Consider the following 20,153-nt stretch of genomic DNA (forward strand, 5'->3'; position numbering starts at 1 on the left):
TTTTAGTGATCACGGTTCCAAATGCATGTCATTGCACTCCGCCTTTGGGACTTCTTAAACATGTCATTGCACTCCACCTTTGGGATTAATTAAGAGCTGCATGCATGCCAAAGCTTGTCATAAAAGAAGAGCAGACTTAAATAGGCATCTTGTACGCATGATTTCTAACATGTAACATCCCTGCCGAAGAGCGTTCTTCCATACTACAGTAGAGTCAAGCGTCCAAGAACGTTGTGTCCAAGAGGTTAGCCTTGGGTGTTCTTATTTTTTCAGCCATCCGGCTGCGCTCTTGTAGCATGTTCTTAGAAACAATCATGTTAGGATCATAATTATGTATCCCGAAAGCTGCCGGAAAACCAACACCGCCATTCTTTTAAACTTTAGGCGGTGGCGTTCTTAGCATTTCAGGCTGGACATTCTTGGGCAACACGTTCTTCGGCGCCTGACTTTACTGTAGTTCTGTACATGAAATACAGCTACTTCAGTACTACAACTGTAGTAATATAGAATGCCGATTATCCGAATGATTGATTGTCCGAACTGCTCAGGCTGCATGGTAGCAGGCTATCATCAACATGCATCCCATGATAATTTCGAGGAGCTGGAGTGTGTGCCAAAAAGAATGAGAAATGAAAGTATGCATGAGGAAATGAGTATGTTTTAGATGAGCGTTTTCCCACGCCCTTATCCGAACATACATGCACTCGATCGCCATAACCCCTGGCACACAGCAAACAGCTTCAGAACCTGGGAGAGTATGACATGGGTATGTCACAAGTACTCCCAGGTCCCGAAGCTTTCGTCTCAACAAAGGATCATAATCGACGACTTGTAATGAACTACATTTTGGTGGTATTATACCGTACTTGTTTACATTCAATTTAAGAATGAGTTTAAAGCATGAGAACTATCCACAGCAGACATTCTCACTGTTCGGAGTTGCCAAAAAAGTGGTGCATGTACAAATCAGGGATGGGTTCAATACCAACATCTGAGGTGAGTCTATCAGGAAAGTGAATGTCGTCCACTCTATAAAATGGGGTCCCTCAAGAAAGATGTGTTTTTGCAGCCATGGACGTTTCCAGCCAGGTGACTGTATATACAGTGATCTAAGTTATGCAAAGCTTGACATGAATGATTGGCTGGACACGTCGAAGAGAAGGAAGAGGGAAGCAGACCAACCTTACATCAGCTGAGTGTAGTGGCCCAAAACAACAAACTAATTCTGTGTGGCCTTAGAGGAGCTGGGCAAGATGTGTACAGTGAATTAAACAATACAGTAAACGTGGGAGAAGAAGTGACAAGACTGAGTATGATACACTGTGCCTGCACAGTGCACATACTAGTGCAACTGTTGGTGTAGTTACAGTTAGCCCACACAAGCAGGTCACTCGATTGTAGATACACAGAGCGCATTCTACATCATACAAAACATGTTGAGCTAGGCAGCAGTGGCTGGCATTTACCGACATACACCAATGCCAATGCGCGGCTTGAGCAAATATTTCAAGCCTCGGAACACCCATACGCCATTTTAGAGACAGAACAAGGCGATGAGTAAGCACCAAAGGATTATATGAATAGCGGCCAGGCAATAATTCAGGCCACTGCTGCTAATCAAGGACTAGTTACTAGTACTAGTATGTTGTCAGTGTACCCTGAAACGATGCAATCACAGCGAACGTGATACATGCACATCATGTTGCCTGGTGCTTGGTTAAAAGTTGTATCCTCAATGCTTGAGGTTTGTGGGGTCCTTCCAGCTTCTCAGAGTCCTGCACAAAAAAGATAAAAGCAAGTGCAGGTAGAATAATAGTAAGCTCCCATAAAACCTCTTCGTCTTGCTAACAAATTTCGTGATTAAATCCACAGCATGGGAACGAGGCTACAGGAAAAAAAAGTTCAACCATAATAATGCAAAAAGGCAACTTTAGCTAATCATATTTTTGGCAGCAACACTATACTGTTTGTATAGGAGAGTTGGCTTGGTGTATTCATGCCAAATGCACTCCCTATAGTATTGTATTACTGTACTTCATCATTTTACTTGGGCATTCATTCCCAGTAGCCCTAATGTCTTCTAACAGAGTGCGCAAGGTACTGCATATTCGGCGCATATTTTATTTTCGGCTATTATCGGCCTGTGCATTTTTAATTCGGAAAGTGGTGGACATCACGCAACTGTAAATAAAAGGGGGTTTGTCAACTGAAAACCGCATACTTTTTCGACATCACTAATAAAAGAATTTTTCGTCCAGCGCATGCGCCAGGAGTGAATAGCAACTGAATAGAGCGGTTGTCATTTGACAACCCCCCTTTTATTTACTAGAGGAAACGCAAAAGGTAACAAGATTACGTAACCAAAGGTGAGAAGGCACTGAACGAACTGTCAACCTACGAATACAACCTCAGTGCAACAACGTGCTCTTTCGGCTTGCACAAGCAGAAAGAGAAAGAGCACGTTGTTGCACTGAGGTTGTATTCGTAGGTTGACACTTCGTTCAGTGCCTTCTCCCCTTTTATTTACTGGGCATTTGCAGCCTAAAATTTGTTTTGCAAGGTTCAATGTGACAGTGCATACAGGCATCAGCAGTACAGGCTGAAATTCCAATGTGGCCGAGATGTGTTTTTGCCCTGGGGAGGCTGCAATTTAAAAGCGTCGAAAATTTGCATACTTTACAACACAGTACTGAGCATGCGGTGAGCTGATGACGAAATGAATTGGAGGTACTAATAATGCTAAGGGATTCGGGGGCGCATCAAAGGGGTCAGCACCAAGGAATGGGATAGATTTGTGCCCAGTTCGGGTATGTATATTGGGTATAGAACGGAAATTATTGGCTAAGCCTCGGGCGACTCCTACCAGTATTGCCAACAATGGCCCATGGCTGCTGATCTCTGTGATAGAAATGAGACGTGTATGTGAAACCAAAATACGGCTTTTCAAGATGTACTGAAAGACATGTTATTATAACGAGTCGCAAATTTAACGATTGTCCAAAATTCATAGGTTAATGAGAAGATATGTTAACAATCTTGCAGTATTTTGCCATATACACACACAGCATATATGAAGCAGTACGGCCTCAACGGATCTATTATAACGAAGAAATGTCATCCGTTAAAACGTTAGATTTGCTTCCTCGTTATATATATACATGTCTTACAGTATGTGCATTTTGTGAAGATCTGATGTAAGTCATTAGGGACACCTTGTTGGGTCTTGCCAACATTCAATTATTATGATGTTCATATCTATGCAATAACGTTAATGGAATTATCTCTTTCCCTCAAACTAGTGAGGAATTATCAGCAAGAATCAATAACCCCAAGAGTATGCAGCTTTGCACATGGAGTCTGCCACAACACGTTGACCAAATTACATGAACCTAGACACGAGCTAGGGAATCAGCTGAGCAGCTGCATCATTTATGATCTGCTATAGTTTCCAGTCTCCATGGAGATTTTTCTTGGAGACGTCGAATCTACAGTATTAGGTGTGAAACTATTGTACTAAACCGCAGGAGATAGAATCTATTCAGCTCGGACAACATTTCACCACGTACGGAAGGAAGTACACCGATCAAAGCTTGCTACACTCCCGTTTAGTCAACTTAACGGCCCAAATAATGCTTGGGTCATGAACTCATCGCTGTTGGTCTTTCGAAGGTGCCTGACAATGGTTGTTAATGCACAGCACCAGCCGGGCCAAATGACAAGATCAGAGACATAGATCTTCCTAGTTCAATTGCTGAAACGTGACTTGTGCAAATGTTACGTAGCAAAAGGAACTGTACTATGGCACTACACGCCATTCACAATAATCAAAAATGCCCACTTGACAAAACAGAATGATAGTTCATCAACGGAGCCCCTGGATTTTTTCTTCTGTACATATGCATTATGGAGTCATAGCATAAGGGAGACGGCACGGTAGACTTTCAGCCTAAATCATAACGAGGGCCAGCTGGGAAGCTCAAAAGAGAGCTCTATGCACTATTGGGAGAGTGGTATACATGAATAGAGAATGACCACCCAGTGCGTGAAGCTTTTCGTGTCACCATAGAAAATTGCAAAAATTAATGTGGGTTCAACCCCGGGCTGCCAGTGACAGTTGCCCTTACTGCCTTAGGGGCAAGTGCGATACATACATGCTCGCATATAGCATCGCTTGACTGACCCATGCTTGGGGCCAGTGGGTAAAGTCCGCGATCCCGAGTTGCATAAACCACGGATCATGTAGAATCTCCATGGATCCAATCTGTGTACTGTAAAAGCAGACATTTTTGGTGGTGTAATATTTTCGGAATTCTCCAAAATCGGCGGTTCGGTGGAGGGAAATTTTCGGTAATACCCGCTTTCCAGGTAAGGGTGCTAGTACTACTAAGTATATGTAGTACCGAAAAATTTCGGTGCATTTTTTCGGTAAAAATTGTCGGCACCGAAGCTACCGAAAATAAAACACCAATGAAAATTTCCGCTTTTACAGTACATCATTTTGGGTATCATGATCTCGTGTTGTTTCCTTGGGTGCTAAACTCCCTGACATGCATTGATCCATGGCACGGTATGATTTGGGCGATTTCAGCCAATCAGTAGACGTTCTGAGAGGTGTATATTCAACGATACACCCCGCTCAGTTCACATGGGTCGCGCCAAGAGTGAATATTGGAAGGAGTATTGGAAGGAGTCTTGGTAAATGGATTGCACCATTCTATACATGTACTGCATTCCCCATAATTTCCTCGGGAAAATATTTAACGTATACCCTTCACATACTCATAGAATAATCCAAACGTATCTGCAGTCAACCACGGGTATAACAACCCACGGATAGTGAGACTATCTTCAGACCTAGTAACAATATAGCCGTATATTTTCAACCCGTGAATGACGACAACTCCCAAATAGCAACACTTTTCTCATGCCCGATCAAGGGTCGTTCGTTACTGGCAAAGTTAGCTGGACATCATGTCATGTAGTCATTATTACTTCAGGCAGGGACAATGAAATACACCCCCGCCCCCTTTCCTGCAGAGGGAACAGTGCTGTGTCCAGGTCCGCATGCAGCATGGAGGTGCTAGTAAGTCACTGGCATATTTTCTCTTGTGGATCGATGTACAGTGCGTGACAATGCTTCCATAGTGGTGGTGGTGGTGGTGGTGGCGGGAGCATACTGCACTGCAGGGCATTACAGCACTGGCATACTATTATTTTCTCTTGCAGACGTGCCGTGCACGACAATGCTTCTATAGTGGTGGTCACGGTGATGGTGGTGGTGGTGGTGGTCACGGTGATGGTGGTGGTGGTGGTGGTGGTGGTGGTGGTGGTGGTGCTGGTGGTGCTGGTGGTGCTGGTGGTGGTGCTGGTAGTGGTGGAGGCGGTGACAGTTGCGGTGGTGGGAGCATTCTGCACTGCATGCAGGGCATTAAAGCAAGCTCGATTGTGCATGCATGGTGGCGGTGGGAAAGAGGATCAGGAGCCAAGGAAAGTGTGTACATATTTTTGTTGAAAGCACGAGAATTCAAAGAAAGCTGGCTGCTTCCTCTATTTCCATGATCGGCCAGTGACTGGAGCACGAACAGTACATTGTATTACATGTATGTGCATAGACAGACAAATAAACACTAACCTGAGCATGGGTACCGCTTGTATTCGTGGTCAGGAAAGTGAAAGTACGAACGAAGGAGAAGAAGATTGTTGACCATGGCGAACAACTGCATATCCAGAGGGCACACGACTTGCCAGAATGGGTCGGCTACATCTTCGCTAATTTTCTATCCTAACAACATTCAGCTTCGAGGTCAAGGACGACGGCATTTTTGGAAGGAAATTTCGAATTTTGGAGAAGAAGCTTGCTTTCCGAAAAATGTTCCTTTCACGCAAGGCAGCATGCCAGGTCAGGCGTGTGAACCAGGTGAACTGTGTCGGCAGATCGACGTTTACGTTCCAGGCCGACAGTTTTTTGACCAAGCCGTGAATCGCCCTCGCTCTGACTCGCCCGGCTACGAAGGAGTAATTTTACAACTCTTCAGGCCAGCTACAGCTCTCTGATGCAGAGCTGCAAGTGACGGATATCGGTCATTTGCAGCCACTACTAAGAGCCTCCTGGTCGTTGCAATCTGATACATAATATACCTCATGTAAACGCACCACAGGTTTTGTGTGGATTTGTGTACAACCCCGAGATCCCGTTGCAGGCGGGCTGGCCCGCCTGTCGCCTGTCGACCAGCCCGGCGCGAACTCACCTTTACAGGCTCGTACTCACCTTTTCAGGCGCGCACTCACCTTCGCTCTCGTACTCACCTTAGGCTTTACAGGCGCGAACTCACCTTTAGGCTGTGTTTACATGAGAAATTTCAACCCGGGTCGAGTTCAGGCCGGGTTGAAAGTCTGTACGATAGACAAAAGAGGTGAGCGTTTACATGAAGACAGTTGACCCGGGTCAAATACTGATATGCCACCAAAAGTCCACTTCTACAGTCCTGTATGGTCACGTGAATCCGTTCGCGCGAAATTTGCATCTGCAGTGCTGTTCAAACCTGGCGCGAGATACGCACAGAAGTACGTTTGTACGATTTTCTTGACCCGGGTTGATTTCCCCCTTGGGGGGAGGGTTGAAATCAACCCGGGGCGAAATTTCAACCCGGGTCAAGCGCAATGCGTCATGTAAACGCGCCATTCACATTGTGCACATGGCGGGTTGAAATCTGACCAGGGTCGAACTCAACCCGGGTTGAAACGCTTCATGTAAACACAGCCTTACAGGCTCGTACTCACATTTACAGGCGCGCACTCACCTTCACAGACTCGTACTCACCTTTACTCTCTTTTTTTAATATTTTTTGTACGAGAAACCACGAACCTGGAAACCACGAACCTGGAAACCACGAACCTCGAGAACAGAATACTGCATGATAGAGGTGGTTGCAGACGCAACTGTGGTGGTGAAACTGGAGCATCTCCGCCGACCTGAGGTCTCGGCTTCAGCGACACTTCAGTGCACCAAAACTGGGGAGGAGTAGGCACAGGGGGAGGGGAGGGGCGTCCTTGCCCTTGTTCCCTTTTCTAACCTTTTCTTCCGTTGGCCTGGGTAGCTGGATTCGCGCTTTAGCACATCTATTTCCATAGCTACCCAGGCCCTTGATAAGCTCTGGCTGGGACATTTTCTCGCAGTCTTTCAATCGAACCTCTGAGACTCTCTTTCCAACTGCTGTTGACTTGAACTATTTGATCCTCGTCCTGTTGTGACCGTGGCTGTTGCGTGAGATCTCCCGATCCTAACATTATGTTGACCATGGTGGAGAGCGGCGAGATAGGCTAGCAAAAGAGGCGAGCGAGCCTACAACGTGGCATGACATTCAACATGGTCTATGAACTGTCTAATATTGGATATTGTCTTCATTTCCATGGGCAGCTTGAGCCAATACGAGTATACAGAGAAGATAGGAGATTTGGTAAACATAGTTGACAAAGCTCTGGGAAGCACTGTGCCATTGCGAGTGTCCCGTGCGAAAGTAAACCAATTATACTTGGTGAGATGTTTAGGGACAATGTTCAGTTCAATACGATGGACCAGAACGCATGATGGCTCTGCGACAGGATAGAGATGGGGCTGGTGGAGGCCAAACTATATAGATCAGTAGAGGGGAAAAGAGAGGGTTTCCGAAAAATAATTTTCAAAACCGGAACAACCTTCGCGAGTTTCCATGCTGCTGGAAATTTACCCGTCGAAAAGGACACAATCATTAAAATACGGCAGAGGGGGTACGATATCGACGGGGCAAGTTTCTTCAGGACATCATTCGTAATAGTGTCCAAGCTAGGACTGCGGCGAGACTTTAGTCGGGCGATAGCCTTTCTAACATCCACAGTTGCGGTGATTGATTGATTGATTGATTGATTTTATTTTACTTCTCAAGTTCAAACGGGTTCCTGGCCCAGTTATATGAAAGCGAAGGATAGAATTTGCCAAAATCCTAATGAGCAACAGCATAGGCAATATTATCATAGAAGTGGAGTACTATGCGAGCGAGAATACTGAGAAGAAAAGAAACATGTCAAAACCTGACGAAACACAACCTATTCCAGGCATACATAAGGAAGACAGGCTAGCTTAAAATCTTGCATTTAGGATACGATGCGCACCTCTCTAGGCAAACTGTTCCACAGCAATGCTCCTGCGGTGGCGAATCTCGTTTGGCCACACCGACTGCGAGCTGGCTGGCTGAGCAGACCATTGGCATGCTGATGGCGCGTACTTCTGCCGCTGCATGCTGCTGGTTTTAGAAGCTGGGCTAGAGCAAGGCTTGTGGAGTCATTTAGACACCGCCAGATGAAGATCAGGAGCTTTTGTTTAAAAAGTTCAGTGACGCCGTAAATCGAGTTGGCAGCCAGGAGGGGCTGCATCGCGGAATATGGCGGGCTGCCATCAATGCATCGGATCGCCCGGTTTTGCATGGCTTGCAGAAGCTGAAGTTGGTTCACGCGGAGGGCTGTGGAGAAACAGCAGGCACCATATATCATATTCGGCATGACAATAGCCTTAACATATATCTTGCGCGAGCTGCCCACCAACTGACACGCCAGAGACATCCCCATCCCTGCCCAATCCACTGCAAAGCGCAGGTAGCAACAAAAGCAGCAGCGCAGATACTGCAAGCAACAACAAAAGCAACAGCGCAGATACTGCAAGCAACAACAAAAGCAGCAGCGCAGATACTGCAAGCAAGCAACAATGAAAATCCTCCTTACAAATGCTGGTGGAATCATGTCCAAATTTGGAGAGTTTCAACACGCGCTTGTATCCTCCAAAGCTGATATCGCTGTTGTTACTGAAACCAAGATCACCGCAGAGAAATTCTCCCTTCACGAGTCAGCCATCCCAGGGTACTCCGGCCCACTCCGGCGTGACAGGACTGAACATGGTGGTGGCATAGCAATCTGGATACGCAGCCCATTGGCGTACCATCATCTAGATCAGTACGACTCATCTGTTCACGAAGTAACTTGGCTCACAGTGCAGTCTGCCCATCATGGTAAGATAGTGCTGGGTGCTGTATACAGGCCAGGATCCGCCTCAGACACTGATATCTCAACACTTGAGCACCTCGATGGCATCCTGGATAGCGTCAGAAAACACGGCACCCACACCATGCTGGTCGGAGACTTCAATGTCCACAACACGGCTTGGCTCGGCAGCTCTAAGACCACCCGTGCAGGGGAGTACATGGAGGAACTAAGCGCTGCCCACAGCCTCATGCAGCATGTCCAAGAACCAACTCGAGGTCTCAACACCCTGGACTTAGTGCTCTCTGACTTCACTGGTACTGTGACCACCGGTATCTCGCCGCCGATAGGAAGGTCAGACCATTGTGTTGTCCACGCTGTGCTCGCTCAAGCCCCGCTTGAAAATGAGCCCAGCACACGGAGACGTGTGTGGCGATATGGCCAAGCCGACTGGAACAGACTGCGTGCCCACTACCGTCGCATTGCCTGGGCAGCTGAGTTTCCGGAGGACCCAGAGGAAGCATGCAGCCTTGTTACTAGGCACATCGTGTCTGGGATGCTGCAGTTTATTCCCCACAAGATGCTGGAAACAAGGCCGTCCGATCCGAGCTGGTGGACACCAGAATGCACTGAGGCTCAACGTGCCAAAGAGAAAGCGTGGAAGGCCTGGCGTCACCAGGGGCCCAGCGAATGCCTGAAGCAGTCGTTCATGACAACTGTCACTCAATCTATTACAACCCAACATCGTGCACAACAAGCTGAAGAGCAGACAGTCCGAGAGCGTCTCACACGTGGTTCCATGAGAGACAAGGACTGGTGGAGGAATGTCAAGCGCGCCGCCGGTCTGGGTAGGACTACAGACGTGCCAACACTCACTGATGCTGACGGGCACGAGCACAGTACATCGAAAGCCAAGAGCGAGTGCCTTGCTAGATTCTTTGCTGAAAAATGTAGCCTTGGGGATAATGACATCGACAATGCTGAGTTACCAGCAACACCCTGCACTACCACTCCGGGCCTGCAGCGCGTCCGCTTCCGCGTCTCTGAAGTCCAACAGTGCCTGAAGCGTCTCAACACATCCAAATCCACTGGTCCAGATGAGATCCCAGGACGAGTACTCAAGGAGTGTGCAGCTGAACTAGCACATCCGCTGGCTAGATTGTTTCGCCTGTGTTTTGCAAATGGAGTCCAGCCCCAATCATGGAAAATTGCCCGTGTCGTTCCAGTGCACAAGAAAGGACCCAAATCCATGATGAAGAACTACCGGCCTATATCTCTCCTGACGATCATCTCTAAGATCATGGAAGGTATCATCAATCGGCAGCTTGTGAACCACCTGGAAACCCATCAGCTCTTCTCCTCGTCCCAGTTTGGCTTCCGACGTGGACTGGGCACAAGTGACCTACTGACGGCTCTCCAGCATTCCTGGGCCACTACCCTGGCTGGCGGCGGTCTTGTGCATGCCCTGGCAGTTGATATTGCCGGGGCATTCGACAAGGTTTCCCACCCAGGTGTCCTTGCGAAGGCACAGCAATGTGGCATCCACGGCCAACTCCTGGCTTGGCTAAGGTCGTATCTCCATGACCGAAAACTGACTGTAGTTGTTGGCGGTCAGTCCTCCCCACTGTTCCCGATCAAGGCTGGAGTGCCCCAGGGTAGCCTCCTAGGTCCCACTCTTTTCCTGTTATATGTAAACGATGCAGAACAGTGTTTAGCCCCAGGCTCCAGTCTAGCTGTCTACGCGGACGATACAACACTCTATGCCCTAATCAGAAACCCAGATACCATCGCTGCTGCTTGCAATAGCCTCCAAGCATCTATTGACCGCCTGCAGACTTGGGGTGCCCAATGGAAGATAAAGTTCGAGCCATCAAAATCTCAGGCAATACTCCTTGACCGCCACAGACCATCCCTGGATGTCCCACAGCTCACATTTGATGGCATGCAGGTGCCTGAGAGCCCTCAGCTCAAGCTGCTAGGAGTGTTATTTGACAGTACTCTCTCCTTCCGGGCCCACATCCGTTCCCTTGCCGTTAGAGCCAACCAGCGACTCGGCCTGCTCCGAAAGGCATCTCGGATCCTGGACAGTGCAGGGCGCCTAACTGTGTACAAAGGATTTGTACGGCCTATAATGGAGTACGCCCCTCTCGTCTGGGCAAGTGCGGCACATTGTCACCTCCATCAGCTGGACCTGGTCCAGCGTCGAGCCATGAAGGTTATTGGCCCCTCATTGCTCCCCAGCCTGGCAATCCGAAGGCATGTTTACGGGCTGTGCTACCTGTATAAGCTGCAATGCATACCAGGTCCAGCTCTGCTTACCAACATGGTACCTCCCCCAGCAAGAGTTAACGCTGCACCCCGGACGCGCCGGCAACGCCAGTCCCTCGGTGGCCACTCTTTCCAACTCGCAACTCCTCTGCCAGCCTCCAGTCCAGAGTTCATCCGCCGCTCCTTCCCATACTTTGTCCTGGAGAGCTGGAACACACTGCCTGCCCCAATCCTCGCCGAACGCCCAACTCTCAAGAAATTGCCGACATTCAAGACCAAGGCCTACCATCACCTCCGCCAGACCAATTGGCTATGGGCCACTGAAGTCCACCAGCACTGAGAATAACCGGTTGTCTCTATTATTATCATTTTCTGTCTCTCTCTCTCTCTCTCTCTCTCTCTCTCTCTCTCTCTCTCTCTCACTCTTCCTCTCCTGGGAAGCTCCTCATGCTCATTCTCCCTTTCTCTGTCCATCTCCCCTTCCTGATGCGTAGACCAACTGTTGAACCCGAGACCACTAGGTCGGGGGAGGTTGACCTACCTCATCGGCACGCATGCCACGCTCCTCTGTGTTGTCAAAGTTCGCTTGTCCACTTTTTTCTACATCCCCTTTTGTGTTGCTGGCCAGTGCTTTGTAGTAAAAAAAAAAAAAAAAAAAAAAAAAAGCTGCGGGAGAGGCATCGATGGGCTCGCCACAAGAAGGGGGTGGGGTTGCAGGATAGTATGCGATTGCTAGAGCAATACCTTGATGGGAAAGGCCTTCTGCTCAACCCCACTAAAACACAGTTCATGTTGATACGGCGTCCTGCCCTGCCTGCACTGAGCCCAGCCCTGTACCTGACCTGTAAAGGTATTGTCATTTCCCCTGTCTCTACGGTGAAATACCTCGGTATACTAATCGATGAGCATCTAACGTTCCGCCCACAAGTAGAAAAGGTGTGTTCAGTGGTCTTCGCTAAACTAGCCTGTTTTGCTCATGGCCGTCGCAATTTATCAGCTACAGCTCGGAGAACTTTCTTCTTGTCAATTATACAGTCTACTCTAGAATATGCAAGTAATGCGTATGTGCACTGTTTGAAAACTACCCTATATAACAGGCTTGTAACGGTCAGTCATATTGCGATGAAGAAGGCCTTTGGTTTAGATAGAATGACCCCAACTGCATTAGTTTTACAACGGTGTCATCTGTATTCGTTTGAGCAAAGAGTTAATTTGAAACTATACGTTTTGGTCTATCGCTGCTTGTCATCAATTGCTAGCCCCCTCCTTCAGTCACTGTTTCTCCTGCGTTCAGTTGGCCCGCACACAAATGCTCGTACTCGTGGCCAGGATACAGCTGCCTTAGTATTACCTAATGTACATATTGGGTATGGACTGCGCTCAGTTTCTTTTCTGGCGGCAGGTCGGTGGAACACTCTTCCTCCAAACTGTCGTCAGGCACAATCTGCTGGTACTTTTGCTCACCTCACAAAGATTCACCTAGGGTTCCCTGTAACAAGGCCATGCCTGTTGGGACTCCCCTAGTCAAATAATACTACTACTACTACTTCTACTACTACTACTACTACTACTACTACTACTACTACTACTACTACTACTGACCAAACCACTTTTACGGGCAAAAAAATACCATGGTAAGCACACAAGTGATGGAAAAGAGTGAGTAAGAACGAAAGAGAGAAAGAAAGAGAGAATGCACTAGTATGTCAAGAGAAGTAATCAATTGTTAAGGTCTTTCAGCTATTGTTATATTGTCCAGATTGACGCATGGACACTGAATCTCAGCCGGCAGCCTGTCGACACTGCACCAACAGCGACGAGCGGACGCGACGCTGGTAGGATGATCGGCAACCGCGAAAGCAGGTTATTGCCCACCGTACGAGGCAGAATGCCAGCCGAACACGCAATGCACTGACGATGCTTGAATACCGGATGTCTTTATTGCGCTCCGCGAGCCGACCGGCAAGTGTCGCCAGGAATCGTGAGCACTCCGGCCCCGCCATCCCATTCGTGGCGAACACAAGAGGGGTGAAAGAGCCTCTCTCGACTTCAGTGACCCTGGCACCGTACTGCTGCTTCTTTTGCCGTTCATGGGCCCTGAGTTGGTTAAGGACTTCCGGACCAGACAGCACAGACGCCTTAGGGTGGGTTACCCTAACATCAAAATAAGCGTCTTGCTGCCTTGTCCAGAAGCCCCGGGCACGAATGTCCAGCCGAGCCTCATCAGTCCGGTTAGCCGTCGCATAGGGCAGATCCTCGCCAGACAGCGGCCGGAGACGTGGCTCTGTCTCGACATCGCGAACAGCTTCGGAGAGCGTCTCCGCCAGGATGTCACGCACATTATCGTGCCGGGCAGATGGATACCCGCCGGCGGGGCAGGTTAGCAAATGGTCCATCGTGGAGGCATCACCACAGACACAAGTGGACGGTAGCCCAGGGAGCTGCAGACCATACCGTAGAGCAAGTGCATCACGGAAGTCACTGGCATTCACTACTACTACTACTACTACTACTACTACTACTACTACTACTACTACTACTACTACTACTACTACTACTACTACTACTACTACTACTACTACTACTACTACTACTACTACTACTACTACTACTACTACTACTACTACTACTACTACTACTACTACTACTACTACTACTACTGAAATGTGTTTTTATTGAAAGCACAAAGCAATGAAGATGTGAATGCAAGGAGGGCAATGAATTCAAAAGGCGAACAGCAAAATTGTAACAAAATAGAAAGATAACAAATATTAATGGCAACAGCAATGTTTATACATGAAAAAGGGGAAGGAAAAGGAAAGAAAAACATCCAAACCAGAACTGCTTGAACACCGCCAGAATTGAAACCGAGATTCATACAGAAGAAAAAACTTCAGGACACCGGAAAACAAACTTTAGATCACATTTTGACATTATACGAGATGATGACAAAGAAAAACTATGCCCTAGAGAGCACACGGCAGTCATTCACAAAGCTCGCCGAGCGCTTAGAGCGATAGGAGGACCTAGAGCCACGTAAACAGGTGATACACCAGCGAAGTAGGCAGAATGACAAACGGCATCGCAAATGATTGACAACAACAGAATACACCAAATCAGCATTTTTCTCTAGAATACGGCCAACCAATGCCTTCAAAAACACGGAACACTCCTTCCCTATCATGCCGTTGGTCGCAAATACCAGAGGGGTGAATGTGCCCCGATCGATCTGATTCACTCGCTCTGCGTAATGCCGCTTTTTTTCCCGCTCATTGCGCTCCAATTGGCTCATGGCTTTTTCACGAGACAGCAAGGTGGCCCTGGGATGCGTTACCCGGATATCGAAGAAGGCCTCCTGCTGCCGCGTCCAAAAGCCACGAGCCCTGACGTCAAGCCGCGCTTCCTGGGATCGGTTAGATGTTGACCATGCCAATGTCTCACCACCAAATGGGAGAAGGTTGGGCTCGATTGCCACATCGGGACTTACACTTCTGAGTAGCTCAGCGATGAGATCACGTATCTCATTATGCCTTGCGGTGGGATAGCCACCACAAGGGCACACCATGGCATGGTCAGTCGACAAGTTAGCTCCGCATACACAGTTCGTTGGAAGACCATCAAGCGGTAGACCGTACCGAAGCGCCACAGCATCTCGAAAATCTGATTTGTTAAGTGTTGTGCCATGGGCGGTCCTTGGTTCAACAGTCAGCCAGGAGGACACGCCCTTCTCACCAGCTATCTCCACCAAGAATCGCTGGTCTGGCGTCAGGTGATCATGTACTGTGGCCAGGATCTCTATGTCCCTAGCTTCTCTCTTCTTCTTGCCCTCTCTTAAACGCTGGCGAGTCTCCATCACAGCCTCGCTAACGCTAGCATCGCGTGACGGAATTTCCATTGAAGCTGACGGTGGCCGGTGCGGAAGCCATGATGAGGTGAGAGACTCATCAGAGGTTTCATTGTTGACTGTGTGACGCGGCGGACGCAGTGAGAGCCAAATCTCTGACGCATCACCTCCATCCAGAGAACGAACATCACCGCGCTCCCGGTCAGCAGAGACAATATCCACCGACCCAGAATTCAGCGGCATAGCTTCCACGTTGTTGATGTTAGTTACTGAGTTCCGCTCCACTGCCTCTCCGGACGATTCCTCATCCGCCAATTCGACCTCGGCCAACTCCTCAGCTGCATCTGGCCGGCTCGCAGCCGTTCGCGTGCTATCGGCAGCAAGCTGTGGCACGGCTGCCTCAATTATTGGGCGCACGGCTTCGGTACACTGCGAATACTCACCCTCACATAATGGTGCAACTGGGGGGATGCCTAGCCCGCCACGGCGGCATGGAAGTCCCATAAGCTGACGAAGGGGATCGTCACTGCTTAGAGACACACCAGCAATGGCAGGCAGCAGGGAATTATTGATTGCATCATCCAATCTAGTAAATAGGTCGGGAGAGCAATTTACGGCCCGAAGGCAATAACGCCAGCGCGAAATAATGCTGCGCACAAGCACAGTATATGCAGCATGTGGCTGAGTAGTGGCGAGTTCGGAAAGGTGCTCGACTTGGCGAACCCACTTATCAACCTTGCCCGATACAAATGTGTGCAGGAATCTCTCAGACCCAAGGGCGCCACCAAGATAAATGCAACCATCCGTAACAATTCTCACCCCAGTCCCAGCGAATAATTCCTGCGCTGCGTGCTCGAGAGATGGCTTCACGAGAAGAACTGTCTTCTCCGGATTGGGGTGGTACCCATAGTCGGGTCCCAGCTGCAATAACTTAGACCAGTAAAGGGATGCGGCTTGAAGGGTGCCAGCAGCGGAATCATCATCAGCGTACCACAGCTGGGTGGTGTTTGGACATTCGTGTGAAAGTTTGTTTATGAGAGGCATAACAGCAACAGCGTAAATGGCCATCGCAAGGGGGTCACCCTGGCACGTCCCCTCACGGGAAAGAAGTTCGCCCCCACCCGCTACGAAGAGGCGGCATGGCGCGCCATACGTGTTCTTGAACACCTGACCTAAAGCAGGACAGAGAGCGGGAACATTGTGCAGGGCAGCATTCCTATTTAGAGAATTGAATGCATTAGATGCATCTATTAGCAGCACGGCTTCGGTTTCAGGAAGACCAAAAACCCCTGCCATTGCCTGAACGGCAGCCTCGCAAGCAGCTGGCATGCCAACGCAAAGTTGGCGCGGGGCAGTCGCAGCTCTGACGTCGCTTTCGATCACCTTCATTATCGCTCGCCCTATAATCCTCCTAAACACCTCCCCAACAGCTATGGGTCTAACACCTGGGGATTTATCAAGGGGGATCAGGCGAGCGGCAGTGAATGCCTCCATGAAACTCGGCTCGATATTCGCAGTACACAATACGCGTGCCGAATCCGCCAATGCAGTGCAAAGTCGGTTGGAAGCTGGGCCGAAGCACGTTAGCATCCTGGTCCAGGCCTCCGAGTCTAGTCCGGACGGACCAGCGGCGCCCTTCATGGACCTGCTCACAAACTTGATGAGGCTTGGCGTGATGCGCTCGAAGAGTATTGGGTTCACCCGCTGTGAGTCGGTCGGCGCCACCAATGAGCCAGGAACCGCCGGTGAGGGAGACGGGTGCTTGTCATGCAGTACCTCACGCACAGTCTTGTCACCACCGGCCGAGTCCTCCATCCCGAGCACTGAGCCAGGTGAGTCATCACCTACCATCCTCGCTGCAGAGTGAACCTTCCCTGCGAATACTCGTCGACTGAAGGTTGTATCGTTCACTGTATCAGGCAGTTTCTGGCGACGCTTCCCAGCGGGTAGGTGCGCTTGAATACACCTGGCTTCGTCCAGGATGTCCTCAAGCCTGCCACATGACCACGATTTCATACGTCGCGTGATGTGGGTTGCATTCTCAGCAGCCCGGGACTCCGGGTGAGGTCGCTGTAATAGTAGCTGGCACGCAACCGTTACCGCTGTCCAAGAGATGGGACGAAGTGGCGAGTCAGCGGCAAACGCTGATATTAAGCGGGCCAATTCATTCACAAACGAAGACCCGGCTGAACCATACGGAATCATTACCAGATTCCTCTCCCACTGCACACATTCGTTGTATACGTCTTGGAAGCAAGCTTGTATGTCATCCGCCGGACTGTTCCATATGTTTTCGTCGAAACTATGCTGAGAATCGTCCAGACCGGCCAAGAGCAATGTTGTATCTCCTCCTGGCAATAATGACTGTTCAGGCGATGTCCCACTGATAAGAACGCTTGATTCAGCACTGGTGTTGGCCACATCAAACGACCGGGGCTCTCTCGTTGTCCCTGTTGCTGCGGTCGACAGTTCAGGGCAACTAGCTGGAGGGTCGGTGTTGCGTTGCGTACTGGAGCTAATTGGTGGAGCAATTGGCTGGCTGGCGGAAGTCATGCCACAGGTTGCGGCTGATAGATTCCTGCACCTCAACTTCGCCCTTGGCGCACAGTTCGTACATTTTCTACTGTTCTTGACACAAACACATGATTTGCATGTCCCAGAAGGACCGCATGTGCAACATTTAGCCATACTACTGTGGCATAAGGAAGCTGGAGGTGCAAATGCAGCGGGTGATAATGCAAAATTGCTAGAATCGGTAACAATTGCCAGTTGATAACTGATGTAGAAAAAACAACACCAGAGCAATGCAAAGGTGCGACGGGGAAACACTAAGCCAACGAGGTGAAGAAAACACGGCACTGGTGCTGCGCCCGAGGTGCATACCAAAATGAACTTACGGGAGAGGTTGTGAATGCAATAGAATGCTACCCAGAAAGTGAGGATGTGAACACCCGAAAGAAAAAGGTTAGCCCAGCAGCGCATGCAGAGTGCCAGGCAAAAGGTGCTATCACTGCAACAGTCCCTCAAACAGGTGGGAAACTTCAAATCAAAAGAGCTAACAGCAAGGAACACAACACAACCCAACAAAGCGAATAATAAAAAGCAACGTACCATGAACAGTCCTCCAGAATATTCACCAAGCTTCCTCATCAGCCAGAGCTCCTAAATCACCAACCGTCCTCCACCAGCGCAACTCGCAACTACCACTACTACTACTACTACTACTACTACTACTACTACTACTACTACTACTACTACTACTACTACTACTACTACTACTACTACTACTACTACTACTACTACTACTACTACTACTACTACTACTACTACTACTACTACTACTACTACTACTACTACTACTACTACTACTACTACTACTACTACTACTACTACTACTACTACTACTACTACTACTACTACTACTACTACTACTACTACTACTACTACTACTACTACTACTACTACTACTACTACTACTACTACTACTACTACTACTACTACTACTACTACTACTACTACTACTACTACTACTACTACTACTACTACTACTACTACTACTACTACTACTACTACTACTACTACTACTACTACTACTACTACTACTACTACTACTACTACTACTACTACTACTACTACTACTACTACTACTACTACTACTACTACTACTACTACTAAGGCGCCAATCTTCCTGGCAACTTTGGTCACTATGGCGCTGACGTGTACATCCCAACTCAGGTGGTTGTCAAGAAAGACACCAAGATACCGCGCAGACTTCACTATCGGTAGAGAGGTATTGCAGAACACGATAGAGACCTCAGGCCCGGCATGTTGCGGTGAGATAGTCATCACCTGGCTTTTGGAGGCATTTAAAATTAGGCCGCGTGACTTAAGCCATATGGCGAGATCAGTGACAGCTGAAAATACGGATTCGGAGACTTCCCCAGCGGAAGCTTTTGAATCATACAAGGCAATGTCGTCTTCGAATTGCACGCTGGGTATTGGCGATGAGACCGATTTCACATCACGGGTGTAGACGTTAAAGAGAACAGGCCCCAAGACGGAGCCTTGGGGCACACCACAGGTGCAGTCAAGAGCACGATTTGTGGCCGAAGCGACTGTAACTTGCTGCCTGCGATCTGTCAGGTAATTCGCGAACCACTACAGGGCGACACCAGAGATACCAACGTCAAAAAGGTCTTGGATGAGGATACCATGCCGGACTTTGTCAAAAGCCTTGGACATGTCGAGGAGGCACAGCCCTGTTACCAGACCACTGTCCTTCGCCTTCTGCAAGCTGTCCGTGAAAACACAGAGGGACCTCTCAGTGGAGCACTTCTTCCTGAAAGCAAACTGAGAATCAGGTAGGGCATTACTCAAGTCTAGATGGCGAACTAGCTGACGCTGCACCACTCTCTCCAACAGCTTTGAGACAACTGGAAGGAGGGAAACAGGGCGATAATTGGTGGGGACTGATGGGTCCCCGGTCATGTAAAGCGGTACAAAGGTCGCCAGCTTGAACGCCAAAGGAACCGTGCCAGTGCGGAGGAAAGTGTAAAACAGTACTGCTAAAGAGTATGTCAATAAATCGGAGCACTGCCGCAATAGCGAATCCGGTATGCCGTCACTTCCCGTAGCTTTGCGAGCATCTACCTGCTGAAGGAGACGTTGAACGTCCAATGGAGTTACAGGGAAGAACTCGGTTAGGGAGACAGGCCCGTTGGGGCCACACGGAACGCCGAGATGGTCGGGTCGGTTTGTGTCTGTAACAATAGAGTGGAACGTGTTGCTGATCTCATGGACATTGCAGCACGGATCTTGACGGCACCGTGAGCGCCCTGTCACGGCATTGAGAATTTCCCAGGACTTTCTTGGGTTGCCAGCAATCTCTTTGCACTGGGTGGCGAAGTACGCATTTTTCTTTTGCCGAGAAGCGTTCCGAGCAATGCTACGTGCTCGTTTGAACTCAGTGTAAAGATTTCCATTCGTTTTGTCCTGTCTCCAACGTTTATGAAAGCGACGTTTTCGCTGCATT

The 20,153-nt window shown here is 48.9% G+C and overlaps 1 long non-coding RNA gene across 1 annotated transcript; it reads right to left on the reverse strand.

Annotated features, from left to right (window-relative positions):
• Positions 1-823: 823 nt before the first annotated feature.
• On the reverse strand, positions 824-6,000 carry LOC135823495 (uncharacterized). The gene is made up of 2 exons (XR_010554725.1): positions 5,633-6,000; positions 824-1,775 (listed from the first exon to the last, which is right to left on the reverse strand). It is a non-coding gene; the product is annotated as an uncharacterized LOC135823495 (long non-coding RNA).
• Positions 6,001-20,153: the final 14,153 nt, after the last annotated feature.

The sequence above is a fragment of the Sycon ciliatum genome, chromosome 8 (genome assembly GCF_964019385.1).
Source record: "Sycon ciliatum chromosome 8, ocSycCili1.1, whole genome shotgun sequence".
Lineage (NCBI taxonomy): Eukaryota > Metazoa > Porifera > Calcarea > Leucosolenida > Sycettidae > Sycon > Sycon ciliatum.